Here is a 25,614-nt window from a genome sequence, read left to right as displayed (position 1 = left end):
CTTTCCCCGGGTCTGACGGTCTGGATGCGGTCGGAATGGATTGTCCATAAGATGGCCCACACTCATCTCCTGTGTTTCCTCCTTCGTGATTCCCAAATACCTGCAGGAACATTCCCCTTGATCCAATGCTCCCCGGGTATCCGGTGGCCACCACGTCTCCTCCCGCCCTACGGGGCGTCGATGCCCCATCCAGGGTCCTCCACCCTCTCCAAGGCCGACCCATCAGCCCCCGTACTGTCGGAGTCTGGTGGCAACTCTAACAGCTCTGGCCAAGCCCTAACACCCTGTCCAGGGTCCCCCACCTCCTCCAAGGCCAACTCATAAGACCCCTCCTACTAATTGGCCAAGTGTTCCATCTCTCAGGCTGGGGGGTCAAATAGTACGTCCCTCCGATAGGGTCCGCAACTTGGGAGTCCTCCTGGACCCACAGCTGACTTTTGAACATCATTTGTCAGCTGTGACCAGGGGGGCATTTGCCCAGGTTCGCCTGGTGCACCAGTTGCGTCCCTACCTGAACCGGGAGGCTCTCACAACAGTCACTCGTGCCCTCTAGACCTCTAGGCTGGAGTACTGCAATGTGCTCTACATGGGGCTGCCCTTGAAGAGTATTCGGCGACTTCAGCTGGTCCAGAATGCGGCCGCGCGAACGATCGTGGGTGCACCTCGTTTCACCCACATAACACCTATCCTCCGCGAGCTGCACTGGCTGCCTGTTGATCTCCGGGTGCGCTTCAAGGTGCTAGTTGTCACCTACAAAGCCCTTCATGGTATTGGATCTGGGTACTTGAGAGACCGCCTACTGCCAATTACCTCCACCAGACCAATAAGATCCCATAGATTACGCCTCCTCCGAATTCCATCAGCCGGCCAATGTCGACTGGCAACTACCCGGAGGAGAGCCTTCTCGGTGGCTGCTCCGACCCTCTGGAACGAACTCCCCGTGGAGATTCGTACCCTCACCACCCTCCAGACCTTCCGCGTAGCCCTTAAAACCTGGCTGTCCCGACAGGCCTGGGGCTAAAGACTTCAACCCCACTCGAATGGCATGACTGTTGCGCTTTTTTTAACGATGTATTGTCTTCATGTTTGCGACTTGTTTGTCCTTCCCTCCCCCTGAATTGTGAGCCGCCCTGAGTCCCCTCAGGGAAAAGGGCGGCATACAAATAAAGTAAAATCAAATCAAATCAAACCCTCACCATCAGAGTCTGGCGGCAGCTCCACCGACTCCTGCCGGGCCACCACACTATCCACCACCGCAGAGCCCATCCCCTGGTTCTGACGCTCAGGATGTGACCCGGAAGAGTTGGTGACGGCCTCCACGCAACACAGTCCAAGACACTGGTACCCTGCCGGGATCCTCGAAACGAAGTCCTGTGCTGCGGGGACCAGGGTCGGCAAGGGCTGGAATCTTGGCGAAGCCCTCCTCGCAGACCTGGCCCATTGGCACTGGACACATGACTCCATGCACCTCCAGATGTCATTTCTTAAATGGGGCCACCAAAACTGATGGGATGCCAGGCGTAATGGCCAGAAAAAACCCAATGTCTCGCTGCAGAAGCGCCATGAACCTGAGAGAGCACCCGTCTACGGATGTGCCCTGCGGGAATATAGAGCCGGCCCCGATACTTCAAAAGGTCCCCTTCCAAAGTCCATGGGGAAGCTGGCCCTACTTCTGCCTTTCGTCGCTCCACCCATTCGTCACCCCGCTGCACATCCCGTATCAGAGACTGTATGCTCACGGGATGATAAACTGCAGCGCAGGATGCAACAGGTAGAACAGTCCGAGGTGGAAGCGAGTTTGCAGGGTCAGAGTTCTCTGATTTCCTAGGCAGGGCATCCGCCCTGGGATTCCACACCCCACAAATGCACGCTACATTGTGCGAAGGGGGTATCACAGCCGCACAAACGTGCCGGTTGTCTGACACGATAGTTTGTCACTGAGGGATGGCCGCAGTCCGCGCAACCCTTCTATTCTTCTTGGGGCAACTCCCAGCCAGGTGTCCAAGATCCCACAGTAGAAACACAATCCCTCAGCACGTCATCTGTCCATCTCTGTACATGACACTCGAGGTCTGACAGCACCCAACTCCATGGGCTCCTCCCAGTCCATTGCAGTCTCTTGATAAACTGGCACGCTAGTGGTCTCCTGGAATGCACGGCGAGGCCTTCGCCTCTGCAGCTGGGCATCTATCCGGAGGCACAAGTGGACCAACGCGTTGAACGTCAGTGGCCTGTCCACCCTCACCAGTTCATCTTGCAAGGCATCAGACAATCCATCTTGGAAAGTGTCCATCAGAGCTGGTTCATTCCACGCTGAATCCTGGCTACGCAGCCTGAATTCACTTACATAGTCTTGCAATGAACCACTTCCCTGCTGCAGCGACTTCAGACGTCTGGTTGATGTTTCCCCCTTAATGGGATCCTCAAACATTCGCTTAAAGTATTGGCAAAAACCCTGGAAGTCATCCAACAAAAGGCTTGGCTGAGTTAACAAGGGGCAGCTGTGCCTGAGAGCAAACTAATAATAAATCCCACCTTCGTCTGGTCAGTGGGAAAGTCCTCTGCTCTCAAACTCAGGAACAGCTGGCATTGTCCCAGAAACGTGGCAAACATGGCCTGATTCCCATCAAATTTATCTAGCATGGCTACTGGGCACTTCCTCCTTGGCTGGGTTTTTTTTACAGCTCTCTGCAGCTGAGCAATTTGATCAGCCAATACCGCTAATTGCTGGGTCAGTCTGGCATTTTCAGCATACAATTGCTCCATATTTTTATGAATGGAGGTTTGTCGGGGCAGAAGTCAAACTGTTCTGGCCCCCACTTAGCCTGTTCCAAAGCTACAGCCACACGAAGCTTGCAAAAGAATGTCTTTATCAGTCCCGACTCAAGCTGGCTGCGAGCCCAAAATAAACATAGATAAAGTCTCTGGCAAAAAGTTACACAGCAAATGCCAAAACAAAACTCTTACACCAAACCAGGTTTTCAGAAAGCAAGTCACTTATCCAAGTGCCTCTTTGAATCATAAACACCAACTCGAACAGGAACGGAACTGAACTCACGAACAAACGAATGACGAACGTTGACTTCTGCAACTAAGGCGTGGCACCATCAGTCTTTTATCTGCAGAAGAAGACCCTAACAAGCAACAGCTGCTCATTATCCTGCATCCCGAAACAACTCACAGCAAGCTTCTGCTGAGTCACAACATAGATCATAATTGGATAACCATAAGATCAAACAGAGGACCTTTCAGAGGAAACAGGTGGACACCTTATAAACTTCTACTGCTACAACAGAACATTAAAGTGCCAACAGAATTTTTAAAATAATTTTTAAATTAAATTTCATAATATAAGGTACAAATGAAAATAAAAATAGTAGGAAAATGGGGAAGAGAAAGGGGGAAGTCCTAGTGGACAATCATTTAAATATGAGCCAGCAGTGTGCTGCAGCTACCAAAAAAGCCAATACAGTTCTAGGCTACATAAACAGAAGGATAGAATCAAGATCACGTGAAGTGTTAATACCACTTTATAAGGCCTTGGTAAGGCCACACTTGGAATACTGCACTCAGTTTTGGTCGCCATGATGTTTAAAAATATGTGGAGACTCTAGAAAGAGTGCAGAGAAGAGCAACAAAGATGATTAGGGGACTGGAGACTAAAACATATGAAGAACGGTTGCAGGAACTGGGTATGTCTAGTTTAATAAAAAGAAGGACTAGGGGAGACATGATAGCAGTCTTCCAATATCTCAGGGGTTGCCACAAAGAAGAGGGAGTCAAACTATTCTCCAAGGGACCTGAGGGTAGAACAAGAAGCAATGGGTGGAAACTAATCAAGGAGAGAAGCAACTTAGAACTGAGGATAAATTTCCTGGCAGTTAGAACAATTAATCAGTGGAACAGCTTGCCTCCAGTAGTTGTGAATGCCCCAACGTTGGAAGTCTTTAAGAAGATGTTGGATAGCCATTTGTCTGAAACGGTATAAGGTTTCCTACCTAGGCAGGGAGTTGGACTAGAAGACCTCCAAAGTCCCTTCCAACTCTGCTATTGTATTGTAAAAGTAGCGGGGAGAAGAAAAAAGTGTTAACTTCCAACTTTTTTAGTGTGGTAAAATATCAATGCTATTACAGCCTCAACTTTATATTTACATACTTATTTTTCATACACTTATACATTTCTATAAAAACAGATTTATCTAATCAGCAGATCCCAAAGTCAAACTTTATAACGGTATATTCTACTCTAGTCTAGTCTTTCATTTTTTTTCTATCATGATCACAAATTCGAGAAGCAGTTTGCAAATAGAAACAAAACTTGGTGTATTTTTCCCTTTGATTAAAGCAGTTAATTTGGCGTATCTCTTCAAGTTTCATCAATTTTTCCATCCATTCTTTCAATGTGGGGTTTAATGTATCATTCCATTTTTGCACATAAAAATTCTCCTGTAGTCAGCATATATAAAATTCCAGATTTTGTTTTTCAAGTTCCTTGTCCTGAAGCCCTAAAAGGAAAGTCTCTGGTCTCTTATTTTAAAAATCTTGTGCATTAAAATATGAATCTGGCCCCAGTGTTACTTGCTTTATCACAAATCCACCAAGTTCCTTCTTTACAATTGCATTTCCAATATTTAAAATATCTTTATACACATTTATACATATTTGAACAATTTACCAGATGTTAAATACTGAAGATACATTATTTTATAGATGTTTTCTTTTAAGTTATAATTCAGAGTAGATTTTAAAACTTTCATTCACATATTTCCTCAAGCACTATATTACACCCGTAATGATACAATGTTTTATATATTTATTTTCTAAATTCAGTTTCCACCGCATTTTAAAAACCTTGACAATAGCATTTTCATTATTAACATATGGTACAATTTCTTGTAGAGCTTGTCGATCAGAAAGGTTGGCAATTCGACTGTTCGAATCCCTAGCGCTGCATAACAGAGTGAGCTCCCATTACGTGTCCCAGCTTCTGCCAACCTAGCAGTTCAAAACCACATAAAAATGCAAGTAGAAAAATAGGAAGCACCTTTGGTAGGAAAGTAACAGCATTCCGTGCACCTTCAGCGTTTAGTCATGCCAGCCACACGGTGGTGGGTTTCAAAAATTTTTAGAACCTCTTCTGTAGGTGTGGCTTGCTTTGTGGCAGTGGCTTGCCAGCCATGTGATTGAGTGGGAGTGGCTTGGCAGTCATGTGACCGGGTGGGAGTGGCTTGGCAATCATGTGACCAGGTAGGAGTGGCTTGGCAGTCATGTGACCGGGTGGGAGTGGCCAAGACAATGTCACTTTCTTCTTTGTCCCAATGAATGATCTACAAAAAGAAGATATAAAAAAGGATTTTGTTTTTTTTTTCCTTTTTTTTTCTTTTTTTTTTCGGTTCAAAAGTTTTATTTCTTTTAAAACACAAATATTTCATCATTCCTCAATCAATAAAACATCGAAGTACAATTTTTTTTGTATGCCCCTCCCTCCCTCCACCCCCCAACCCCCCTCCTCCTTCCCCCCCCCCCCGACTTCCCAGAACCCGTACACGGTATGGATTTTTAACAAACACAGTCTATAATCTATTGAGAAAAAAGAAATAAAGAAATTAATGACATTCTACATTGACCTTAGCTTCTTCTTGCTGAACTAACTTTAAGCAACTTAAATCATTTCTGATCTTAAGCATAGGCTAACTGGAATTTCTTGGTCCCGTATTTATTTTGTATATAGTCAATTCATTTTTTCCAGTCTCGTTTATATCTCTCATTTGAGTGATCTTTAAGGTATGCCGATATTTTAGCCATCTCGGCTAAGTTTGTAACTTTCAATGTCCATTCTTGGATTGTAGGCAAGTCTTCCTTCTTCCAGTATTGCGCCACCAACAGTCTCGCTGCCATTATTAGGTGCAGAATCAAATTAGTCTCTACCACTGTAAAGTCAGTACATATACCTAGTAAAAATAACTGAGGAGTAAACTTTATCCTTCTTTTAAAGATATTTTGCATAATCCACCATATTTTTATCCAGAATGCCTTAACCTTTTGGCAGGTCCACCATATATGATAATATGTAGCATCGAGAGAACCACACCTCCAACATTTAGGCTGTACATTCGGATACATAGAAGCCAGCTTTTTAGGATCTAAATGCCATCTATAGAACATCTTATAAAAAATTTCTCTCAGATTTTAAGCTTGTGTAAATTTCACATTTCTTACCCAAATTCTTTCCCATGTATCCAACATTATGGGTTCTTCAATATTTTGAGCCCATTTTACCATACAATCTTTAACTAGTTCTGTTTCCGAATCCATCTGTATTAATACATTATATATCCTCTTTATATGCATTAAGCTTTGATCTCTTATTTGTTTAAACAAATTATCCTCAACTTGGATAAAACCAATTTTTTGATCTATTTTCCACCTAGCCTGTAATTGCCCATACTGGAACCATGTTTGAACTACCTTCTCCTCTTTCAATACCTCTAAAGATTTTAATTGTAGTACCCCCCTTTCCGAGGTAAGAAGCTGTCTGTAAGTAATTCTGTCCTGTTTTTGTGCTATATTCATATTTTCAATTGCGTGTCTAGGAATTGCCCACATGGGTATCTTGTCATTTAATTTATATTGGTATTTTTTCCAGACCCGCAGTAAAGCATTTCTTAAAATATGACTTTTAAAATTCTTATCCAATTTTTTTGTTGAATAACAGGTAAGCATGCCAACCATATACCAGATCGTATCCCTCAATATTCAATATTCTATCATTAGTTAAATGAGTCCAATCACTAATTACAGATAATGCCACTGCATCATAATATAGTTTTAAATTAGGTAGTTTCAAGCCTCCTCTCTCAAGTACATCTTGCATTATTTTCATGTTTACAATCAGCTTCTTTCCTGCCCATACAAATTTGTTGATACCCTTCTGCCATTCTAAAAGATTCGCATCTTTTTTAAGTATAGGTAACATTTGGAAAAGAAATAAAAATTTTGGTAAGATGTTCATTTTCACTGCCGCTATCCTACCCAACAAAGATAAGTGCAATTTCTCCCATTTTTTCATCTCTGCCTGTATACTATGCCAAAGTGGTTCATAATTATGCTTATATAATTTCCCATTTGAAGTTAAGATGTTAACTCCAAGATATTTGACTTTTTTAACTACCTCACATCCTAGCATCACTCCTAATTCTTCCTTTTGTTTAGTATTCATATTTATAGCTAATATTTTTGTTTTTCCTAAATTTATTTTAAAACCAGACACTTGACCATATTGATTAATCGTATTCATTAAGACCATACTGGATTCCTGCGGTTGTTCCAATATTATGACCAAATCATCCGCAAAAGCGCGCACTCTATATTCTTGCTACCTAATCTTGATCCCTTTTAAACCATCCAAGCCCCGTATTTTATTCAACAATTCTTCCAAAGTTATAATAAACAATAATGGGGACAAAGGACAGCCCTGTCTTGTACCTTTTCCAATTTGAAAAGAGTCTGTTAAACTTCCATTGACTATGATTTGTGCTGTTTGCTGTTGGTATATTGCTTTAATTGACTGTAAAAAATTATCTCCTATCTGCATTTTTTGCAATATCTTCAACAGAAATTGCCAGTTAACTCGATCAAAGGCCTTCTCAGCATCCAAGAATATAAACGCAGCAGGGATCTGGTTGTTCTTTCCCAAATATTCTAATGCATTAATAATTAATCTGACATTACTTTTCATCTGTCTCCCCTGTATAAAACCTGTTTGGTCCATGTGTATCAGTTGTTGAATAACCACCATTAACCTATTTGCTAGTATTTTAGTAAAAAATTTATAATCTACATTAAGTAATGAGATAGGTCTGTAATTTTTGGGTTGGGTAGTATCTTGATCTTCTTTGGGTATCAAAAATATAAACGCTGTCTTCCAAGATGGAGGCACTTTACCTTCCATTTGAATCATATTAAATAATTCTCTAAGAGGTTCTACCATTTCTAACTGTACATTTTTATAGTAAACCACTGTCAAACCATCTGTACCTGGTGCTTTCCCTAACTTTAATTGCTTAATTACCTGCAAAATTTCCCCCAAGGTTATTGGTTGATTCAATTTTTGCCTGTGCTCTTCTCTAACTGAAGGTATTCTCTCTTTATCTAAATATTTGTCTATATCTAAACCATTAATTTTATCCCCTTTATACAGCTCTGTAAAAAATTCCCGAAATGCCTTTTGAATCTCTTCCTGTTGAAACACCTCCTTCCCTCTGTAAATCAGTTTAGATATATTTCGAGTTTTCCTTTTTTTTTCCTAATCTGATAAGCTAACCATCTGCCAGGTTTGTTTGCATTACAAAAAGTATTGTGTTTTGCATATAATAAATTAGTGGCTACCTGGTCAGAGATCAACATGTCAAATTGAGATTTTAATATGTTAATAGCTTCCTTAACCTTTGTATCGCCTGGGTTCATTGTTAACTCCAACTCTTTTCTCTTAATTTCCTCTTCCAGTTCTGTTCGTTTTAACCCTTGTTTATTTCTATGTGTTTTATTTATATTCATCAGCACTCCTCTCATATACGCTTTGCTTGCATCCCATACAAATTCCATAGATGTACCCTTATTCATATTCAAAACAAAATATTCAGATAGCAATTTTTTACAATCATTAATATACTTTTCATATCTAAATAAGTTTTCATTCAATCTCCAAGACCTTCTTGCCTGCGCTACCCTTCCCAACTCCATCCAAACTGGGTTATGGTCCAAAAGGACCCTAGCCGCAATCTTTGTCTTCTTGACCCTAGAAAGCAAATCATTAGTGGTTAGTATAAAATCAATCCTTGAAAGGGATTGATACCTGTCAGAGAAGAAAGTGAAATCATATTCCTCTGCATTTCTTTCTCGCCAAATATCTCTCAATTCAAAGTCATCCATGATGTCAAAGAAAGGTTTGGGTAACTTTGCCCGCATCTTAGTATTTGGGCGAGAAGTCTTCTTATCTCTCTTAGTGTCTATCACTCCATTCCAATCACCCAATAGTATGCAGGAACTATAATCCCACTGTACTAATTTAGCATGAAGATTTCTATAGAATCTATCTTGCTGTTGATTGGGGGCATAAATTCCCAAAAGTAATGTCTTTTTCCCTTCTAGGATTAGGTCTAAAGCAATATATCTTCTGAAGGGATCTGCTTCTATTAATTCAGCTTTCATATCTTTTCTTAAATATACAACTATACCATTCTTCTTTTCCATAGTGGAAGCTACAAAATGTTGACCAAGTTTTGAGTTAATCAAATATTTTTGATCAGTTGACTTGATATGAGTTTCTTGCAAACAAATTACATCATTCTTAAACTGTTTGAGATAGTGAAATATTTTCTTTCTCTTCTGTGGAGAATTCAGTCCATTGACATTCCATATTAAAATTTTAGTTGTCATCTTTGGTTGGCTGAAGCATTTTTAGACCTTCCTGCATGGCCTGTTTAACCTTAGGTCTAGCTCCTCCCACTGCTTCCAGACTTGTTATTGTAGTTCCTTGATCGATGGCCGGTGATTGTTGATGTTGTTGCTTTTTAGCTTGTTTCTCCATTCGTCTAGTAATCATTTGTCTAGTAATCATGTCTTTGTTCCATAACACCTTGTGCTTCTAGAAGAGAGAGATGCTCCATCTTATCTGGTGGTTGTGTAGTTTGCTGTCTATCCTGTCCTTCTTTTGGTCTTTCTCCAGGTCCAGATGATGCCGCAGGACACAGGACAAATTGTGAAAAATTGGGACTGTCCCGCCAAGAGCGGGACGTCTGGTCACTTTATCCAACTCCACCTCTCATTTTCAACCATTGGTAAAATCTATTCCATATAACATGATATTCTGACTCTCCTTTATTTTTTAATTCTAGCATCAATTTATCCATTTCTGCGCAAACAAATATTTTCTTTATTATCTCCCTTTCTAAAGGTAGATTTTCATTTTTCCATTGTTGAGTGTATACCATTCTTGCTGCCGTTATGATGTGTAATATTAAATATAGCAATAGCAATAACAGTTAGACTTATATACCGCTTCATAGGGCTTTCAGCCCTCTCTAAGTGGTTTACAGAGACAGCATATCGCCCCCATAGTCTGGGTCCTCATTTCACCCACCTCGGAAGGATGGAAGGCTGAGTCAACCTTGAGCCAGTGAGATTAGAACCGCTGAACTGCAGATAACAGTCAGCTGAAGTGGCCTGCACCCTAACCACTGTGCCCTCGGCTCTTGATCCTTTACTATAGTTTTCTGTTATGATTCCTTTAAAAAAAAATATTTTATTGAAAAGTGTTTGGTTTTTTTAAAGGCAAAAAGAAAAAATATTTTTTTGCAATTTCCTTCTGTACAACATTTCCACTTTGGTATACATTCATTATAAACGTATCCTCCCCCCTTATTTCAGTTTTTCTTTGTCTATACATATGATATAATCCTTCTTTCCATTTATACATGTTTGTTCATCTCTATCTATACATAGTTAATTTCTAATGCTGTTTCTTCTTCATTTAGCCTTTCCTTAAGCTTTACACCTGTCTCTAGCCATTTGTACCACTCATTCCATACCATATAATATTCTGTTTCCTCCTTTTTTTAATTTCTTTTGTAAATTTGTCCATCTCTGCACACTCTAACACTTTCATTATAACATTCCCCTCAGTTGTACATTATTATTCTTCCAATTTTGTGTGTATGTTATTCTCGCTGCTGTTATGATATGTATAATTAAATAGTTTTCTGTTATGATTCCTAATAAGAATAGTTCTGGTTCAAATTCTAACCTTTGTCCAATCATTTCTTTTAACCACATCTGGATCCATTGCCAAAATTATTTCACTTTTATGCATGTCCACCACATGTGCCTGGCACATGATTACATTTCCATTTGGGGATACATTTCTGAACATTCTGGCCAGTCTTGCTGGCGGAAGATGCCACCTATAAAACATTTTATATAAATTTTCCTTGTATGATGTGTTAATTTTCTATTTCTTTCCCACAATTTTTGCCATTTTTCCAATTCGATATTATACCCAAAAATTTTAACCCATACCACCATTGTCTCTTTGACTAATTCTTCCTCCATTTTATAGTAAATATTCTAGTAAATATTTGTAAATTATATTAATCAATTTCTCATCCATCCCCAATAATAATTTATCTGGAGTTGTTAGTTCTCTATTAATACCCCATGTTTTCACATCCTTCGTATAGCAAGATTGAATTTATAGGTATGACCACCACTCCAATTTTCATTTCATTTCATTTTCATTTAAAGTTTATTTATATGCCGTCCTTTCCCTGGGGGGACTCAGGGCGGCTTACAACTTAAAAGGGGGGGGAGACAAACTTTTAACATATAAGACAAATACATAATTAAAACACAACATTCATACTATTCGGGCGGGTTGTAGTCTTAACCCCAGGCCTGACGGGATAGCCAGGTTCTGAGGGCTGTGCGGAAGGTCTGGAGGGTGGTGAGGATACGAATTTCCACGGGGAGATCGTTCCACAGGGTCGGAGCTGCCACCGAGAAGGCTCTCCTCCGCGTAGTTGCCAGTCGACATTGACCGGCAGATGGGACTCGGAGGAGGCCTAACCGGTGAGATCTAATAGGTCGTGTGGAGGTAATTGGCAGTAGGCGGTCTCTCCTTGTGCTTTTAGATCTAGTCTAGTTTTCAATTCCCCTTTTTTGTTTAGTATATCCTTGTATGAGACAATTTTTTCCAAATTAATGAGATTAGGGTGTACCAGGGCTTCTAAGGCGGAGTGCCAGACCGGGATTTTCATGTAATTCTGTTGTTTAATTTTGTTCCATACCACCAATAGAGCATGTCTTATATAGTGCCTTTGGAAGTATTGATGCGCCGTGTGTTTTCCATACCATAAGAATCCATGCCATCCTAATTGGATATCATGGCCCTCTAGTGTTAATAACCTTTTATTCCGTAATATTATCCATTCTTTAACCCAGGTAATTGTTGCAGCTCGATAGTACAGTTCCCAATCTGGCAAACCAAACCCTCTATCTTTTGATTCTTGCAGTAATTTCATTTTGATTCTTGGTTTGTTTCAACATTATCTTATTCAGGTTTCCAAAATATTCTTTCTCTAATTTTATAGGGATATTTTGAAATAAGGAAAGTATCTTTGGCAGGATGTTCATTTTTATTGCCACTATTCTGCCCATAAAGGAAAGTTGCAGGTTCTTCCATCGCTCCAGGTCTATCTTTAGTTGGTTTAATAGTTTGGTATAGTTATCCTCCTTAATCATTATGCACCTTTTGCAGGAGTCTTTTTCCATGGGGCTCTCCCCTGCCCAACTCAACACGACAGAGATTGAGCTGCGTCTGCCAATTGCCAAATGCTCCCTAGAACTGACCATCTCAGGTGAGAGAAGGAGGAGCATCCCTTACAGGGTATGGAATCTTGGGGAGACCATCTGGGATGAGTTTGATCCTGTGACCCCTGAGGGCATGGACAGGATTATGGGGAGACTCAGTGCTGCCACTTGTGTGCTGGACCCGTGTCCCTCTTGATTAGTCTCGGCTTCCCGGGAGGTGACACAAGGCTGGCTCCAGGCGATTACCAATGCTTCGTTGAGAGAGGGGTTCTTTCCCACCACCTTGAAGGAGGCGGTGGTGAGGCCCCTCCTTAAGAAGCCTTCCCTGGACCCAGTTTCTTTAGCCAACTATTGTCCGGTCTCAAACCTTCTCTTTGTAGCTTTGAGAATGCGGTAGCATGTCAGCTTCCCCAGGCCCTGGATGAAGCTGTCTACCTGGATCCGTTTCAGTCAGGTTTCAGGCCCAATACAGCACGGAGACGGCATTGGTCGCGTTGGTTGATTATCTCTGGCGGCCCGGGACAGGGGCTGCTCCTCTGTCCTGGTCCTATTAGACCTCTCAGCAGCTTTCGACACCATCAACAATGGTATCCTACTGCGACGACTCGAGGGGTTGGGAGTGGGGGGCACTGTTTTACGGTGGTTCTCCTCCTACCTGTCGGATCGGTCGCAGTTTGTGTTGACTGGAGGGCAGGGATCAACCCCAAGCACGTCACTTGTGGGGTGCCCCAGGGCTCGGTTCTCTCACCCCTCCTGTTCAACGTATATATGAAACCACGGGGTGAGATCATCCGTGGTTTTGGGGTACGGTATCATCAATATGCTGATGATACCCAACTTTTCATCTCTACCCCAAACCACCCAAACGATGCCCTCGACATGATGTCCCGATGCCTGGAGGCTGTGCGGATCTGGATGGGGAGGAACAGGCTCAAGCTCAATCCCTCCAAGACGGAGTGGCTGTGGTTTCCATCATCCTGATTTGTGCATCTTGTTCCATCTTTGATGATAGGGAGAGAAATTTTAGCCCCCTCAGAGAGGGCTCGCAATCTGAGCGCCCTCCTGGATATGCGGCTTAGTTTAGAAGAACATCTGATGGCCGTGACCAGGGGGGCCTTTTACCAGGTTCGCCTGGTACGTTAGTTGCGCCCTTCCTGAATCGGGATGCTCTGTGCACAGTCACTCATGCCCTCGTCCTTTCTCGCCTGGACTACTGTAACGCTCTCTACATGGGGCTGCCCTTGAAGAGCACCCGGAAGCTTCAACTAGTCCATAATGCGGTTGTCATGAGGGCACCCAGGTACTCCCATGTTACACCCCTTTTAGGCGGCCTGCAGTGGTTGCCGGTTGTCTTCCGGGTGCGATTCAAGGTACTAATTATGACCTTTAAAGCGCGCCATGGCTTAGCCCCAGGGTACCTGCGAGACCACCTACTGCCACTGGTAGCCTCCCATCGTCCAGTGTGATCCCACAGAGTTGGCCTCCTCAGGGTGCCGTCAGCCAGACAGTGTCGGATAGTGACCCCCAGGGGGAGAGCCTTCTCTGTGGGAGTGCCTTCCCTCTGGAATGAGCTGCCCCCGGAGCTTCGTATAATCCCTGACCTCCGGTCCTTCCGACGCGCCCTAAAAAGTTGGGTTTTCCAGCAAGCCAGCCTGGCCTGAACAAAACAAAACAAATTATTGATTACTGTTAATTTTAATTTTAATTCTTTTTAAAAAATGTTATTGTCAATTTTAATTGGGTTTGGGATATTCTATTTAATTTTTTTTTAACTTTTGTATTATGTGTTTCTTTTAATGTTGTACGCCACCCTGAGTCCTTGGGAGAAGGGCGGCATATAAATCGAATAAACCTAACCTAAACCTACGGTCCGGCAAGTTATCTTCCTCGGAACTGTCTGGTGGGAAAGGCAAGCTGGCCTTCTGAACAGTCATGGATGACATCCCCCCACTCCAAGCCCGATGGACACGGCAAATATCGTAAGGCTGAACAGCCTCTTGTAAAGCAAATTCAAATCACCGAGGATGTGGCAGAGATATGTTCCCTTGCTCTGAGTGACATAAGTTAATAATTAGTGACAATGATTGACAGATGTACTCCATCTGCTGCTCCGATGCCTAGGAGCATTTCTCCCACTCCGGTCTGTGGGTACAATGAACTCCTGAGGGAGAGGAAGGCTGCCTGTGATTGACAGGTGCCTTGCAGAGAGATGGGCTGCTGACAGCAAGAAGACCGAAACCTCCCAGTGCTTCATGGAAAGAAATCTCATGGGCTATGTACATTTATTCCATTTCATTTATCATGTCCAGAACAGGGTTAAATATATACCAGGAAACCTGTATTTACTACAGGCTTCCTTGCATGTTAAATTAGACAAATATGTATCTTAATGCTACATTGGCTTCCTTTAAAAACACCCTGATTATGTTGTGCATGTAAGGTGTCAGGGTACCTAAAAATGTAATATTTTTCTATAGGGAGGTGAAAATTCTAGAAAATTCTAGCACACCCAAACTCATGAATTATAGGTTAAAAGGGATTCTGTGGGACCCGGTTTCCATCTCACGCTCGTGAAAGTCAGCTCCTTCACACAGATGGAAGAAGGGAGAGGAAACAGTTCCTTTACAGACATTCCAGCCACACACACACACACACACACACACACACACAAACACACACATATGTATATGTATACAGTATATACAGTACGTACGTACGTACGTACATACATACATACATACATACATACATTTGGCCTTGGGCTACATTTCAGGTTGGTTAGGCAATAAATTATTTTGTGAATTAGTTTTCACACAAATCACACCTCTAAAGAAAATTCTATCATTGTCACCATATTGTAGCCGAACGCTTTGCAGCAGATAAGGTTTTTTTCTTAATGGTGTTTTAAAAAAAAAAATCTCATGCTGACCTAAGGGTTTAAGGATGTTTCTTTTCTTCTGAAGAAATGTGTCTTGATCATTGAAACCATGATGCAATTGTGTGCAATAAAAGTTGGAGAGCTTCAAATAACAGGAAAGCAGAATACTGTACAAGTATTTAGATATCGGATAGATCCTTACTTGTTTAAGCAAGGTGGCAAACATTGATATGGGATTGAATTAGATGTCTAATTTGGTTTGGCTACACATTTAATATGTTTATAACAACATTTCAAGGAATCAGCATTGTGATTTTTCTATAGAGGACTTGCTATAATGGAAGGGAATGGAGATTGCTCATTTTGTTTCTTTTGCAAAGAACAGTTTGATTCTGCAGTTGAGCCCTGAGAAGATTAAGAGGTCTTAGGTGAGTTTCTTCTCCACCTCCTTTACAATATTAAAATGCTTTTACACACAGATAATACAGGTAGTTGCTGAATTACGACCTCAATTGAGCCCAAAATTTATCTTGTTAACATTTGTTAAGTGAGTTTTGCCTCATTTTATGAATTTTCTTGCTGCAGTTTTAGGTGAATCATTGCATTTTTTAAGTTAGTAACATGGTTGTAAAAGTGAATCTGGATTCCGCATTGACTTTGCTTGTCAGAGGACCGCAAAAGGGGATCACGTGACCCCGGGACATTGTGAGCATCATAAATTTGATCCAGTGGCAGAGGAGGATTAGAACCCAGGTTTCCCCATTCTTAGTTCCAAATGAATCTCATTCTAAAAAGTCACCACTTGACCCCTTTGATATTTTGGCAGTAGTTTGGTTCCTTTTTAAGACTTCAGTCACTTTCCAGAATTAAAGGTTGCAAAATGTATTTGGGGAATGTTGGAAAAACCTCCCCCTTAAATGTAACCCTTATTTCAGGGATGGGTTTCAAAAAAATTTATTACCGGTTTGGTGGCCCTGGCTTATTTGGGGGGCGTAGCTTATTTTGTGGGTGTGGCTTGGCAGTCATGCAACCAGGTGTCAACCTCTGCCTTGCTGCTGCTTCGGCTGCCATTGAAACGGGGAGGGGGGGCATGGTATTTGGGAGGGGAATCATTATGTGCTGGAGGAATATTCTAGAAGCTGTCCTGACCATCTCATTGCGCATGTGGAGGAAGGGAGTTTCCCGCCAAGGTTGATTGTCCAGCATTCCAACCTGATGATGGTTTTTGAACTGACAGTTGGGTGAATTATAATTGGACTATGGACTGGGGTGCCAAGGGGAAGTGATTGACCTATACATGATATTCTTTGCTTTCGCGCCCAATTAACCAGACTCAGCTTTGCTTCGCTACTATTCGTTTGTAATTAGTAAAAGTACACTTAATTTCAAACAAATGGAGTTGAGTGGTTTTCTTTCCTGATTATTAAATGAAGCAGCACCTGACACCAGGTGGGAGTGGCTTGGCAGTCATGTGACCAGGTGGGAGTGGCTTGGCGGTTATGTGCTGGCTGGGAGTGGCAAAGTCGATGTCACTGAATTCTTTGATCCAATTAATGACCTACAAAAAGAAGATATACAAAAAGGAAATTTATTATTTCGTGCACTTACTACTTAAGAATAAAATAAGTGCACAAAACAATAAAACAGCTACAAACTTACAGAAGATGACTGTCCTGCCTGTCTTCAAACATTACTAACCACACCTTGCTCCAATGAATGACCCGCACAAACAAGAGATACAGAAAGGAAGTCTTTAATTGCATGTAATTACACCTTACATAAGAATAACAGAATGAAAGAGATACACTCAAGTACTTACTTGTGTTATTGATTTTGTGGTTGAAGATGTTTCCACATCATTCTTTCATTTGCTGCCTCCTCAGTTGCACTTTTCTTACTCTTCACTTTTGGATGATTGACTATGTGATGTTGTGCGTTGAAACATTTTTTTAACGGAAGGAATTTGGTCCCATTTTTTACAGGTATGCCAATCACACTAATTATCATCAAATTGCTAAGGTTTGGAATAGTTAGATGGGTTATTTGTTCTGAACATATGAGATTCATTTTTGAGAACCCCCTTTCCACCTTTGCTGAACTCACAGCAATTGTCCTGACAATATCTCTAGCTTTTTTGATACTGTCAGGAATTGTATAGTTCTTTGAATCTTTTAGTACATTTTCCACAAAATCTCTGTAGTCATTCAAATTAATTTCATAATTAAACATTTCGCCAAATTCAATCAATTCTTCCTCTGCTTCTGGCCATGGAATGACTACATCTTCAATGTTCCAGTAATCTGGGTCCAAATAAGTGAGAAATCGTAATTGGCTCCGTTTTTAGATGTTCGCACTCCATCAGCCTTTTCTTCAAATTGGTGATGATGCTTTCCAAAAGTTTTTCCCAAGGAAGTGCAACAAATCATTGATTTTCAACAAATTTTATATTTTGGAAGGCTTCTGAAGTTATCATTCCGTCAACCTTTTTTTCATATGGACCCTTTCCCTGTCTAACCATTTAAAATGCTTTAATTGATCTCAGCACCATTTTTTTTTTTTTTTGGCCTTGATGATGTCTGTGTTTCTCCCTTGCAGGGCATTTGACAGAAGAGAAATCTCATTTAGAACATCAATCATGAGGGCCAATTCAGTCAAAAAATATAAACTTGCAAGACGGGCCGCTATACCTGGATATTTTTCATTTCCCAGAAAAAACTGATGTAGTGCTGGATAAGCATGCCACACAGCTATGGTTGACCTTAAACTACAGGCAGCCCATCTTGGTCCCAAAACTCTGCTAATCGTCATGATTTCAATGCCCAGTTGTTCAGAGATTTGGAAAAGTTCCGTCTGGCTTTGGGAAAGATGGTGTGTATCTTGTCAATGAATATTTTGAAGTGGTTCAGTTGCTTGATCTCCTTTATGGAGTCATCCAGCACAAGTTGGAGGCAATGATTCAAGCAGTGCCAGATTACAATGTTTGGGAACTCTTTAGCTATTCTGCTGCTGACTCCAGATTTTCTCACAAGCATAACGCTGGCACCATCGGAGCAGAATGCTATTAAATGCTTTTGCAGATATTACATGGTAAACCCAACTTTATGTAAGCTTCCCATCACTGAAGACCATATGGTCTCCACATCTTGTTTGTCCAATTCCACCAGCTCAACAAAAATGGTTGTTGGTTCATCTGAATCCTCAACTTTTACAAAAACTATCACAACTGGTTTGCATGATAGCGTTGATGCTTCGTCAATTATCAAACCCACTTTCAGATTCTGTGCAATAATGCTTGGTAAACATGTTGGTTTTAATTTCTTTTGCAATTATATCAACTATTTTCACTGCAGGTCTCCGTGAATGCAATCCTACTCCCAGATCTACTCCAAGTGCACTTGGCAATTCTACCTGTCCCTCAATGTCTGAGAATGGTTTACATCTTTGTACCAGGCTGTGCGAGTAGTAGATAAAAGTTTTGCAGTTTACCTATCTACTGATTTTGTTATAGCATCCTGCTCCTGTTGTTTAATGTTGTCTCTGCAAATGGTGTGAGACTTTGATTTTAAATGTTTCTTTATTTTTTTCCCTGAGAGATGCTTGTTGCACCTCCTTATGTGTCCCTTCTGCCTCAATCTGGAAAAGTTTCCATTCTCTGGAAACATGAACGCCTTTCTCTAATGAGTACCCATCTTTCGCGCAGTACTCACAACCTATCATTTTGTCTGAAACTTCCAGCCCATCATACTTAAGGTGACCAGATTTTCAGATTGGTAAAGAGGGACAGCTTTGACTGGGGGGGGGGGGGGGGCTTGATTAAAAATTTTATACGGAGCAACAAAAATTTTCATACAACACAAAAATAGTATTGTAATATTTTTTTATTTCAACATAACTACAATTTACAAATATAATACGTTTATTTACACTTATATTTATTAAATATATTGAGAAAAAATATGTATAGTACAAATATAATACGTTTATTTACATTTATATTTATTAAATATATTGACAAAAATTATGTACAGAATAATTTTACTCTTTGGCATATTTCTCACTTGAGTGAATTTTTTTTAGTAGATTGCTGTCATTGTTTAAAAGGTCATGAAATTTTTCACACGAATTTGTTAAATTATATTTGACACATAAAATGGCTTTCAAAGTCTCAACACTTAATTGTGATTTTTCTGATGTCCACACTTGATTTACCGTAGAAAAAACACGTTCAGTCGCAACATTAGTTCCTGGTAAGGACAGCGCGTATTCCACAATTTTTAATACATTATTTTATGAAATATGGTTTGTTTGAAAATGATGAAATATTTCTAGCCATTTGTTCTCTATTGTCATTTTTGCTGATGCCCAAGATTCAACCTTTTCCTTATTCATATATTGTTTTAAATATGATACCTCAGTAAAAAGATTAGTTTCAGAAATATCACTATTTGGGAAATTTTGATTAATATGCTCGAATGATTTTTGCACATCATGCCAATCAAGTTCTTTTTTTAATGCAACCCAATTAAAATGTTCAATATCATTATAATGTACCGTCCACTCTTCTAAATAATCTACGCAGTTACTATAGAACTTTTTAACATGATTCATGGTGTCTGCATGATTTATTGCACCTTGTTCTTCTAGCTGCCTATTACTATTACGGATAGTTATGGGAATAAAAATATTTTCTAACCGCTCTTGACACTGAAATTTTAAATTATTAAGTTCATTTGCTACTTCGATTACCAAAATGTTGTCACCTTCAATAAGTTTTATACTATTTTGAAAAACAGCTGCTTGATTGTGTACAAACTCTAGCCAAATCTTTGAAGATTCTTTTTCAAAAAACTCTTCTAAAATTCTAGGACTGTGATAGAAAGTAGGACTTCAAAGGATCGTATATTTGCAAAATTCTTTCGACAGCTGGCAAAAGAGCTAACCAGCGCGTTTTACTGTATCCAAGTATTTTGCGATATTCGACTTCCGCATTTTCACAAAATTCTTTAAGCATTTCAACGCGCACAGTGTATATATAGAAATAAGAATATATTTCAACTATAATATTTTCCACATCTATGGGCAACAAGTCAGCAGCTGTTTGAATGGTGTTATGTATTATGTGTGCTGCACAACCAACACCAATAATGTTTTGATTAAGCTTTTTGTTTAATTTATAAAAAATATTATTTGTACCTCTTCTCGCTTTTCCTCCAAAATTTGCATTCGTATTCTCTCCACAATATGCAATTATTTTGTGTTTTAAATTGTTTTGTTCCAAAATATTAACAATGGAACTGAAAATTATTTCAGAAGTTTCACCAGGCAAAGAAACAAAATCTAAAATTCTAATTTGTATTCCAGTTCCCGAATCAAAAAATCTAATAAGGGTTGGAAATAATTTGATATCCTTATGATTAGATGCATCAGAATATATGGATACAAAATTAATTTTCTCTAGATTTTTGTTTAATTCTGAAAATGCATATGGGGAAAGCACATTACGGACAATTGCCTCGGATTTTTTTCTAGCACAGGTAAATTTTTTGTTGAATAACTTTTTGACAACTTGTGATGTACAGTCCATAGATCTGAAGGAATGATTGTGATTAATAGCATGAAAAGACATAAGTCCTTCTGCTAATGCTAATTTCTTTTCTTCGTCTGCATATGTTGGTTTACGAAAATATTCCTGCATTCTGGAGGAAGATGCAGCAGCATTTACATATCTTTTATGTTTCTGCATCTCCAAGTGCTTTGTAATATCATGCCTCCCACCGTGCGAAATAGAAAATTCACCATTACATTGCTCACATCTTACTATGTGATCACTTTTGGTTTTTTTAAGAAAAGGAAATTCACTTCTTAGATCATTGTTGAATTTGCATCCTCTTTTCTTACTCATTATGTTAATAATCTAAAAAAAATTAAAATTATATGATTTTATACGATATAAAATTCAACGAGGGTGAAACACACTAAATCTGGCAAAGCTGCCTTGCACCAACCTGGCCTGCCCATAGAATAGCAGCCACTTTGAGACACATAAACCTGGTCTGAACATATTGCATCACAAAGAAAACTTTTGCAAAAAGGAACATTTCTTGTAGTAAATATATTTTATAAACAATTTAAAAATAAAAATCCCCCCAAAATAATAAAAAAGGTATTCTATAAATAAAAGAAATCCTTAAAAACCATTGTTAAGTATTACACCAGCAATAATTTATACTGTCACCATTTCAAACTATTCCACACAGAATAAATTGAAGTAAAATCATTTTAAAAAATTCTATACTCAATACTTTGAAATGGACTCAGGAATCATGATTGACACTGAGTGAATTTGCACTTTTAATAATCAGGAAGATACAATGGCATTGAAAAAAGTGAGTGATGACCATTTTTCACACTTAGCGACCATCAGAAATACGAATCTGTTGCCAAAGATCAACATTTTGATCACGTGACCATGAGGATGCCACAACGGTCGCTAAGTGTGAAAATGGTCGCTAAGTGTGAAAAATTGTCATCAGTCACTTTTTTCAATGCCATTGTATCTTCCCGATTATTAAAAGTGCAAATTCACTCAGTGTCAATCATGACTCCTGAGTCCATTTCAAAGTATTGTGCATAGAAATTTTAAAAATGGCTTGTTTCAATTTATTTTGGATAGAATCTTTTTTTAAATAATCTAAGACAATTTAAAAAAAGAATCAACACAGAATAACACTATTTTAAAAAATCATATGCACAATAAATAAAATATTATTTTAAAATACATTAAAAAAAAAAAAACCGGCTCACTTACCAGCAGGCAGGCAGAGGCAGCAGATCTTCGCAGCGATGGATGATGGAAGCACACAGGGAGCCTATATACGCAACTGCAGTAACAATGACAATGATGAAGGATTGGATTGAGTTAAAGAATAAAAGAATTCTGATCTTAGAAGGCCATGACCTGCAGGCAGGCTGGCATACTTTCTTATGGAATGACAAACATAAAACGCACAAATACTTTCAAAATCATTTAATTAGGAGAACTTTACTGCAACAATGGCTCAAAATCAAAAAAATCCACTATGTGAAAACCCCAAATTGACTATCACCAACAGAAAGAACGACACACCCAAATGAAAGGTGATTGGCTAACCTACCTCCAAATTAAAACTAAATACAATAAAGACACTAAAATATATGGTATTGAAACAGAACCACACGAATTGGATAAAATTATCCAGACAGAAAGATGATAGGGAAAATATACAAATTCCTCTTGAAGTATCAAATGGAAGAGGAAATTGTAAAAGAACCAATGATAAAATGGGCACAGAACTTTGGCTATAACATTGAACTAGACAAATGGGAAAAATTTTGGGGAATAAATTTAAGAATGACACTATCAATCCCATACAAGGAAAACCAGTACAAAATGCTTTATTATAGATGGCATCTGGCACCGTCAAGGTTGCCCAAAATTTCAACAAATACCTAGTTAAATTGCTGGAAATGTGATTCAATACATCATGGCACATATTATCATTTATGGTGGACTTGTGAAGAGGCAAAAAAATTCTGGAAAAGGATCAAAAATTGGTTGGAAGAAATAACAAAGGTTAAGTTAGATCGGAAACCTGAACTCTTTCTATTAGGAATTATACCGACGAAATACAAAAAAGAAATACAATATCTAATATTACGTATACTTACAGCAGCAAGGATAGCTTTCGCCCAGAAGTGGAAAAATAAACTAAACCTAAATGAAGAAGAAATAATAAGAAAAATTATGGACCGTGCCGAAATGGATAAATTAACGAAAGAAATACAGGGAAAAGAAAAATCAGAATTTTATTGGATATGGGATAATTGGTATATAGTTGGATGGAACAAAGGAATCACAGACAGTGGTCACATTGGTTTTGCCCCATTTTATGACCTTCCTTGCTATAGTTGTTAAGTGAATCACTGTTGTAAAGTGAATTTGGCTTCCCTATTGAGTTTGTATGTTAGAAGGTTGCAAAAGGTGAGCATATGACCCTGGGACATTGCAACCATCATAAATATGAGCCAGTTGCCAAGGGTCCAAAGTTTGATCACTTGACTGAATGGATGCCGAAATGGTCAAAAGTGTGCAAAACGGTCATAAGACATTTTTTTCACTCCCATAGTAACTGAATGGTCATTAAATGAAAGGTTGCAAGTCAAGCACTATTTGTATTTATTGGAGCTGAATTTGATCTTAATCTGGTTGTTGTAGTGTTGAAAGTGGGATGGGGGTATCAGTCTGCACCTTTCAAAGATTGTTTCTCAATTCTTATATTTGAATATTCAAATTTTCAATATTATTGAAATATGTCAATAAAGATTCTAAGTCATCCAGGTGTCTGAAAGCTGAGACAAATAGCAAAAAAATAAAATAAAATAAAAAGCCCAGTTGCCATGATTCAACTTCCAGATATTATTGAAACATATTATTCTGATTCAGATGAGAATCCTTTTTAAAAAATACTGTATTCACTTAAATTTTTCCCTTGGGGGAATATTGAAGGTACAAGATATTGCAAAAATAAATAAATCGTGGAATAGAAAGTCAGCTGGTGAAGTTTGCCATTTTATCTACTTCTGTAGAACCCCTTTCTGCCAGGGCTGCCAGGATACCTAAAAATAGGAGTTGTGACTTGTCGAAGGTGGACTAGTCTGTCATGATGGCAAAGGCAAACGGCTGTGGTGTTGGAGCTTGGACGGGGAGGAAGAGGAGGAGGAAGAAGAGGACTCGCGGCGTGGTCGCTTCCCACCGCTGCACAGGAGCCGCCACGGGAGCTTCTGCTGGGCGGCAGACGCTCCGGACCCGAGTGGAAGTTCTCTGCGCGACTGAAACGGCCGCCGCTGCAGGAGAGCAAGGCGGCGGGCGGCCATTTCACCTCGCATTTAATTAGTTGGCCTTTGGGCATTTTGATTCCCTCACATGCAGTGATTTTGCCCCTTTTTATGGATACAGTGGCATATTTTTCCATGCCAAACTGCATTGAAATATCGGTGCTGAATACTCGGACTGTGTTTGTCAATGATTGGATTTCTATTTCTGACTTTCCATAGAGTTTCAAATCATCCATATATAGTAAATGCGAAATTTTTTCAGCCTCTTTGGCTGTTTGGTAGCCTAATTTCATTTTTTTTTAAGATTACTGATAGTGGGATCATTGCGATGATGAAGAGAAGAGGTGAAAGTGAATCACCCTGGAAAATTCCTCACTTGACATTAACCATTCCGTAGATCTCATTCCCTACTGCCAACTCAGTTCTCCATTGTTTCATCGCCTTTTCAGTAAAGGATGTAATATTTTTGCTAATGCCAGTTGTTTCTAAGCATTTTATGATCCAACTATGTGGCAGTGAGTCAAATGCCTTTTTGTAATCAATCCAGACCGTATTCAAGTTCGTTTTTCTGTTCTTACAATTTTCTAATATCATTTTATCAATTATAAGCTGATCTTTTGTGCCCCTACTCCTTCTTTTGTTGCCTTTTTGCTCTACTGGCAAGATGTTGTTTGTTTCCAAATAATCCATCATGTTATCTGCAATAATGCCTGTGAGTAATTTGAAGGTTGTTGGCAAGCATGTTATTGGTCTATAGTTTTCAGGTGTTGTTCCTTTAGTTGGATCTTTCTGAATCAAGTATGTTTTTCCAGTTGTCAACCATTCATCAATTTGGCCCTTTTGTAAAATTTCATTCAGTTGCCTGGCCAATATTGCATGTAAACTGGTCAGATATTTGAGCCAGAAACCATGTAATTGGTCCTTTCCAGGTGATGTCCAATTCTTTACCTTTTTAACTCGATTTTTGACCATCTCAGTTGTTATTTCTAATACTTGCATTTGTTTGTTGCCAATGCTTTTCTCAAAGTCATGTATCCACTTTGCTTCCTTGTTGTAGTCCTTTGCATTTTCCCACAATTCTTTCCAGAATTCAACTGTGGCCTGTTTTTCTGGTTTTTCACTTTTGGTGTCACCATTTACATTAAGACTTTGATAAAAACGCCGTTGGTCTGATCGAAATTGCTGATTTTGTTTATATTGGATGATTCGTGCCTCATATCTTTCAATTTTTCTAGCTGTTGCTGTTATCTGCTGTTTTACAATCTCTACAGCTTCATTGATGTTTCTTGTATCCAATCTATATCTCCTGATTAGCCGATCTATGATTTTATTGTTTTTAAGCCGTTGCTCATGCATGTTCTTTAAGTTACTAGCATCTGCCCTTAATTTTTTTATTTTTTGTTCTAAACGGATTTTCCACTTTGGCTTTGATGCTTTTTCTGTTGTGTGACTAGATGCTTTGATTTTAATGCCTAGTTCATTAGTGACTATTACAGC

At 39.5% G+C, this 25,614-nt stretch overlaps 1 long non-coding RNA gene and 1 pseudogene across 1 annotated transcript; both read right to left on the bottom strand.

The window, feature by feature from the left end:
• Window positions 1-3,663: 3,663 nt before the first annotated feature.
• LOC148043122 (uncharacterized) lies at window positions 3,664-23,638 on the bottom strand. Its single transcript, XR_015698274.1, has 3 exons — window positions 22,951-23,638; window positions 22,052-22,124; window positions 3,664-5,326 (listed from the first exon to the last, which is right to left on the bottom strand). It is a non-coding gene; the product is annotated as an uncharacterized LOC148043122 (long non-coding RNA).
• LOC148043123 (E3 SUMO-protein ligase KIAA1586 pseudogene) lies at window positions 17,011-19,481 on the bottom strand (annotated as a pseudogene).
• Window positions 23,639-25,614: the final 1,976 nt, after the last annotated feature.

Source organism: Thamnophis sirtalis, unplaced genomic scaffold (assembly GCF_051295495.1).
Source record: "Thamnophis sirtalis isolate CommonGarterSnake01/CBP01778 unplaced genomic scaffold, rThaSir2_p1.2 scaffold_13, whole genome shotgun sequence".
Lineage (NCBI taxonomy): Eukaryota > Metazoa > Chordata > Lepidosauria > Squamata > Natricidae > Thamnophis > Thamnophis sirtalis.
Note: the sequence above shows the minus strand (reverse complement) of the source record. Positions and strands in the feature narration are given on the sequence as shown.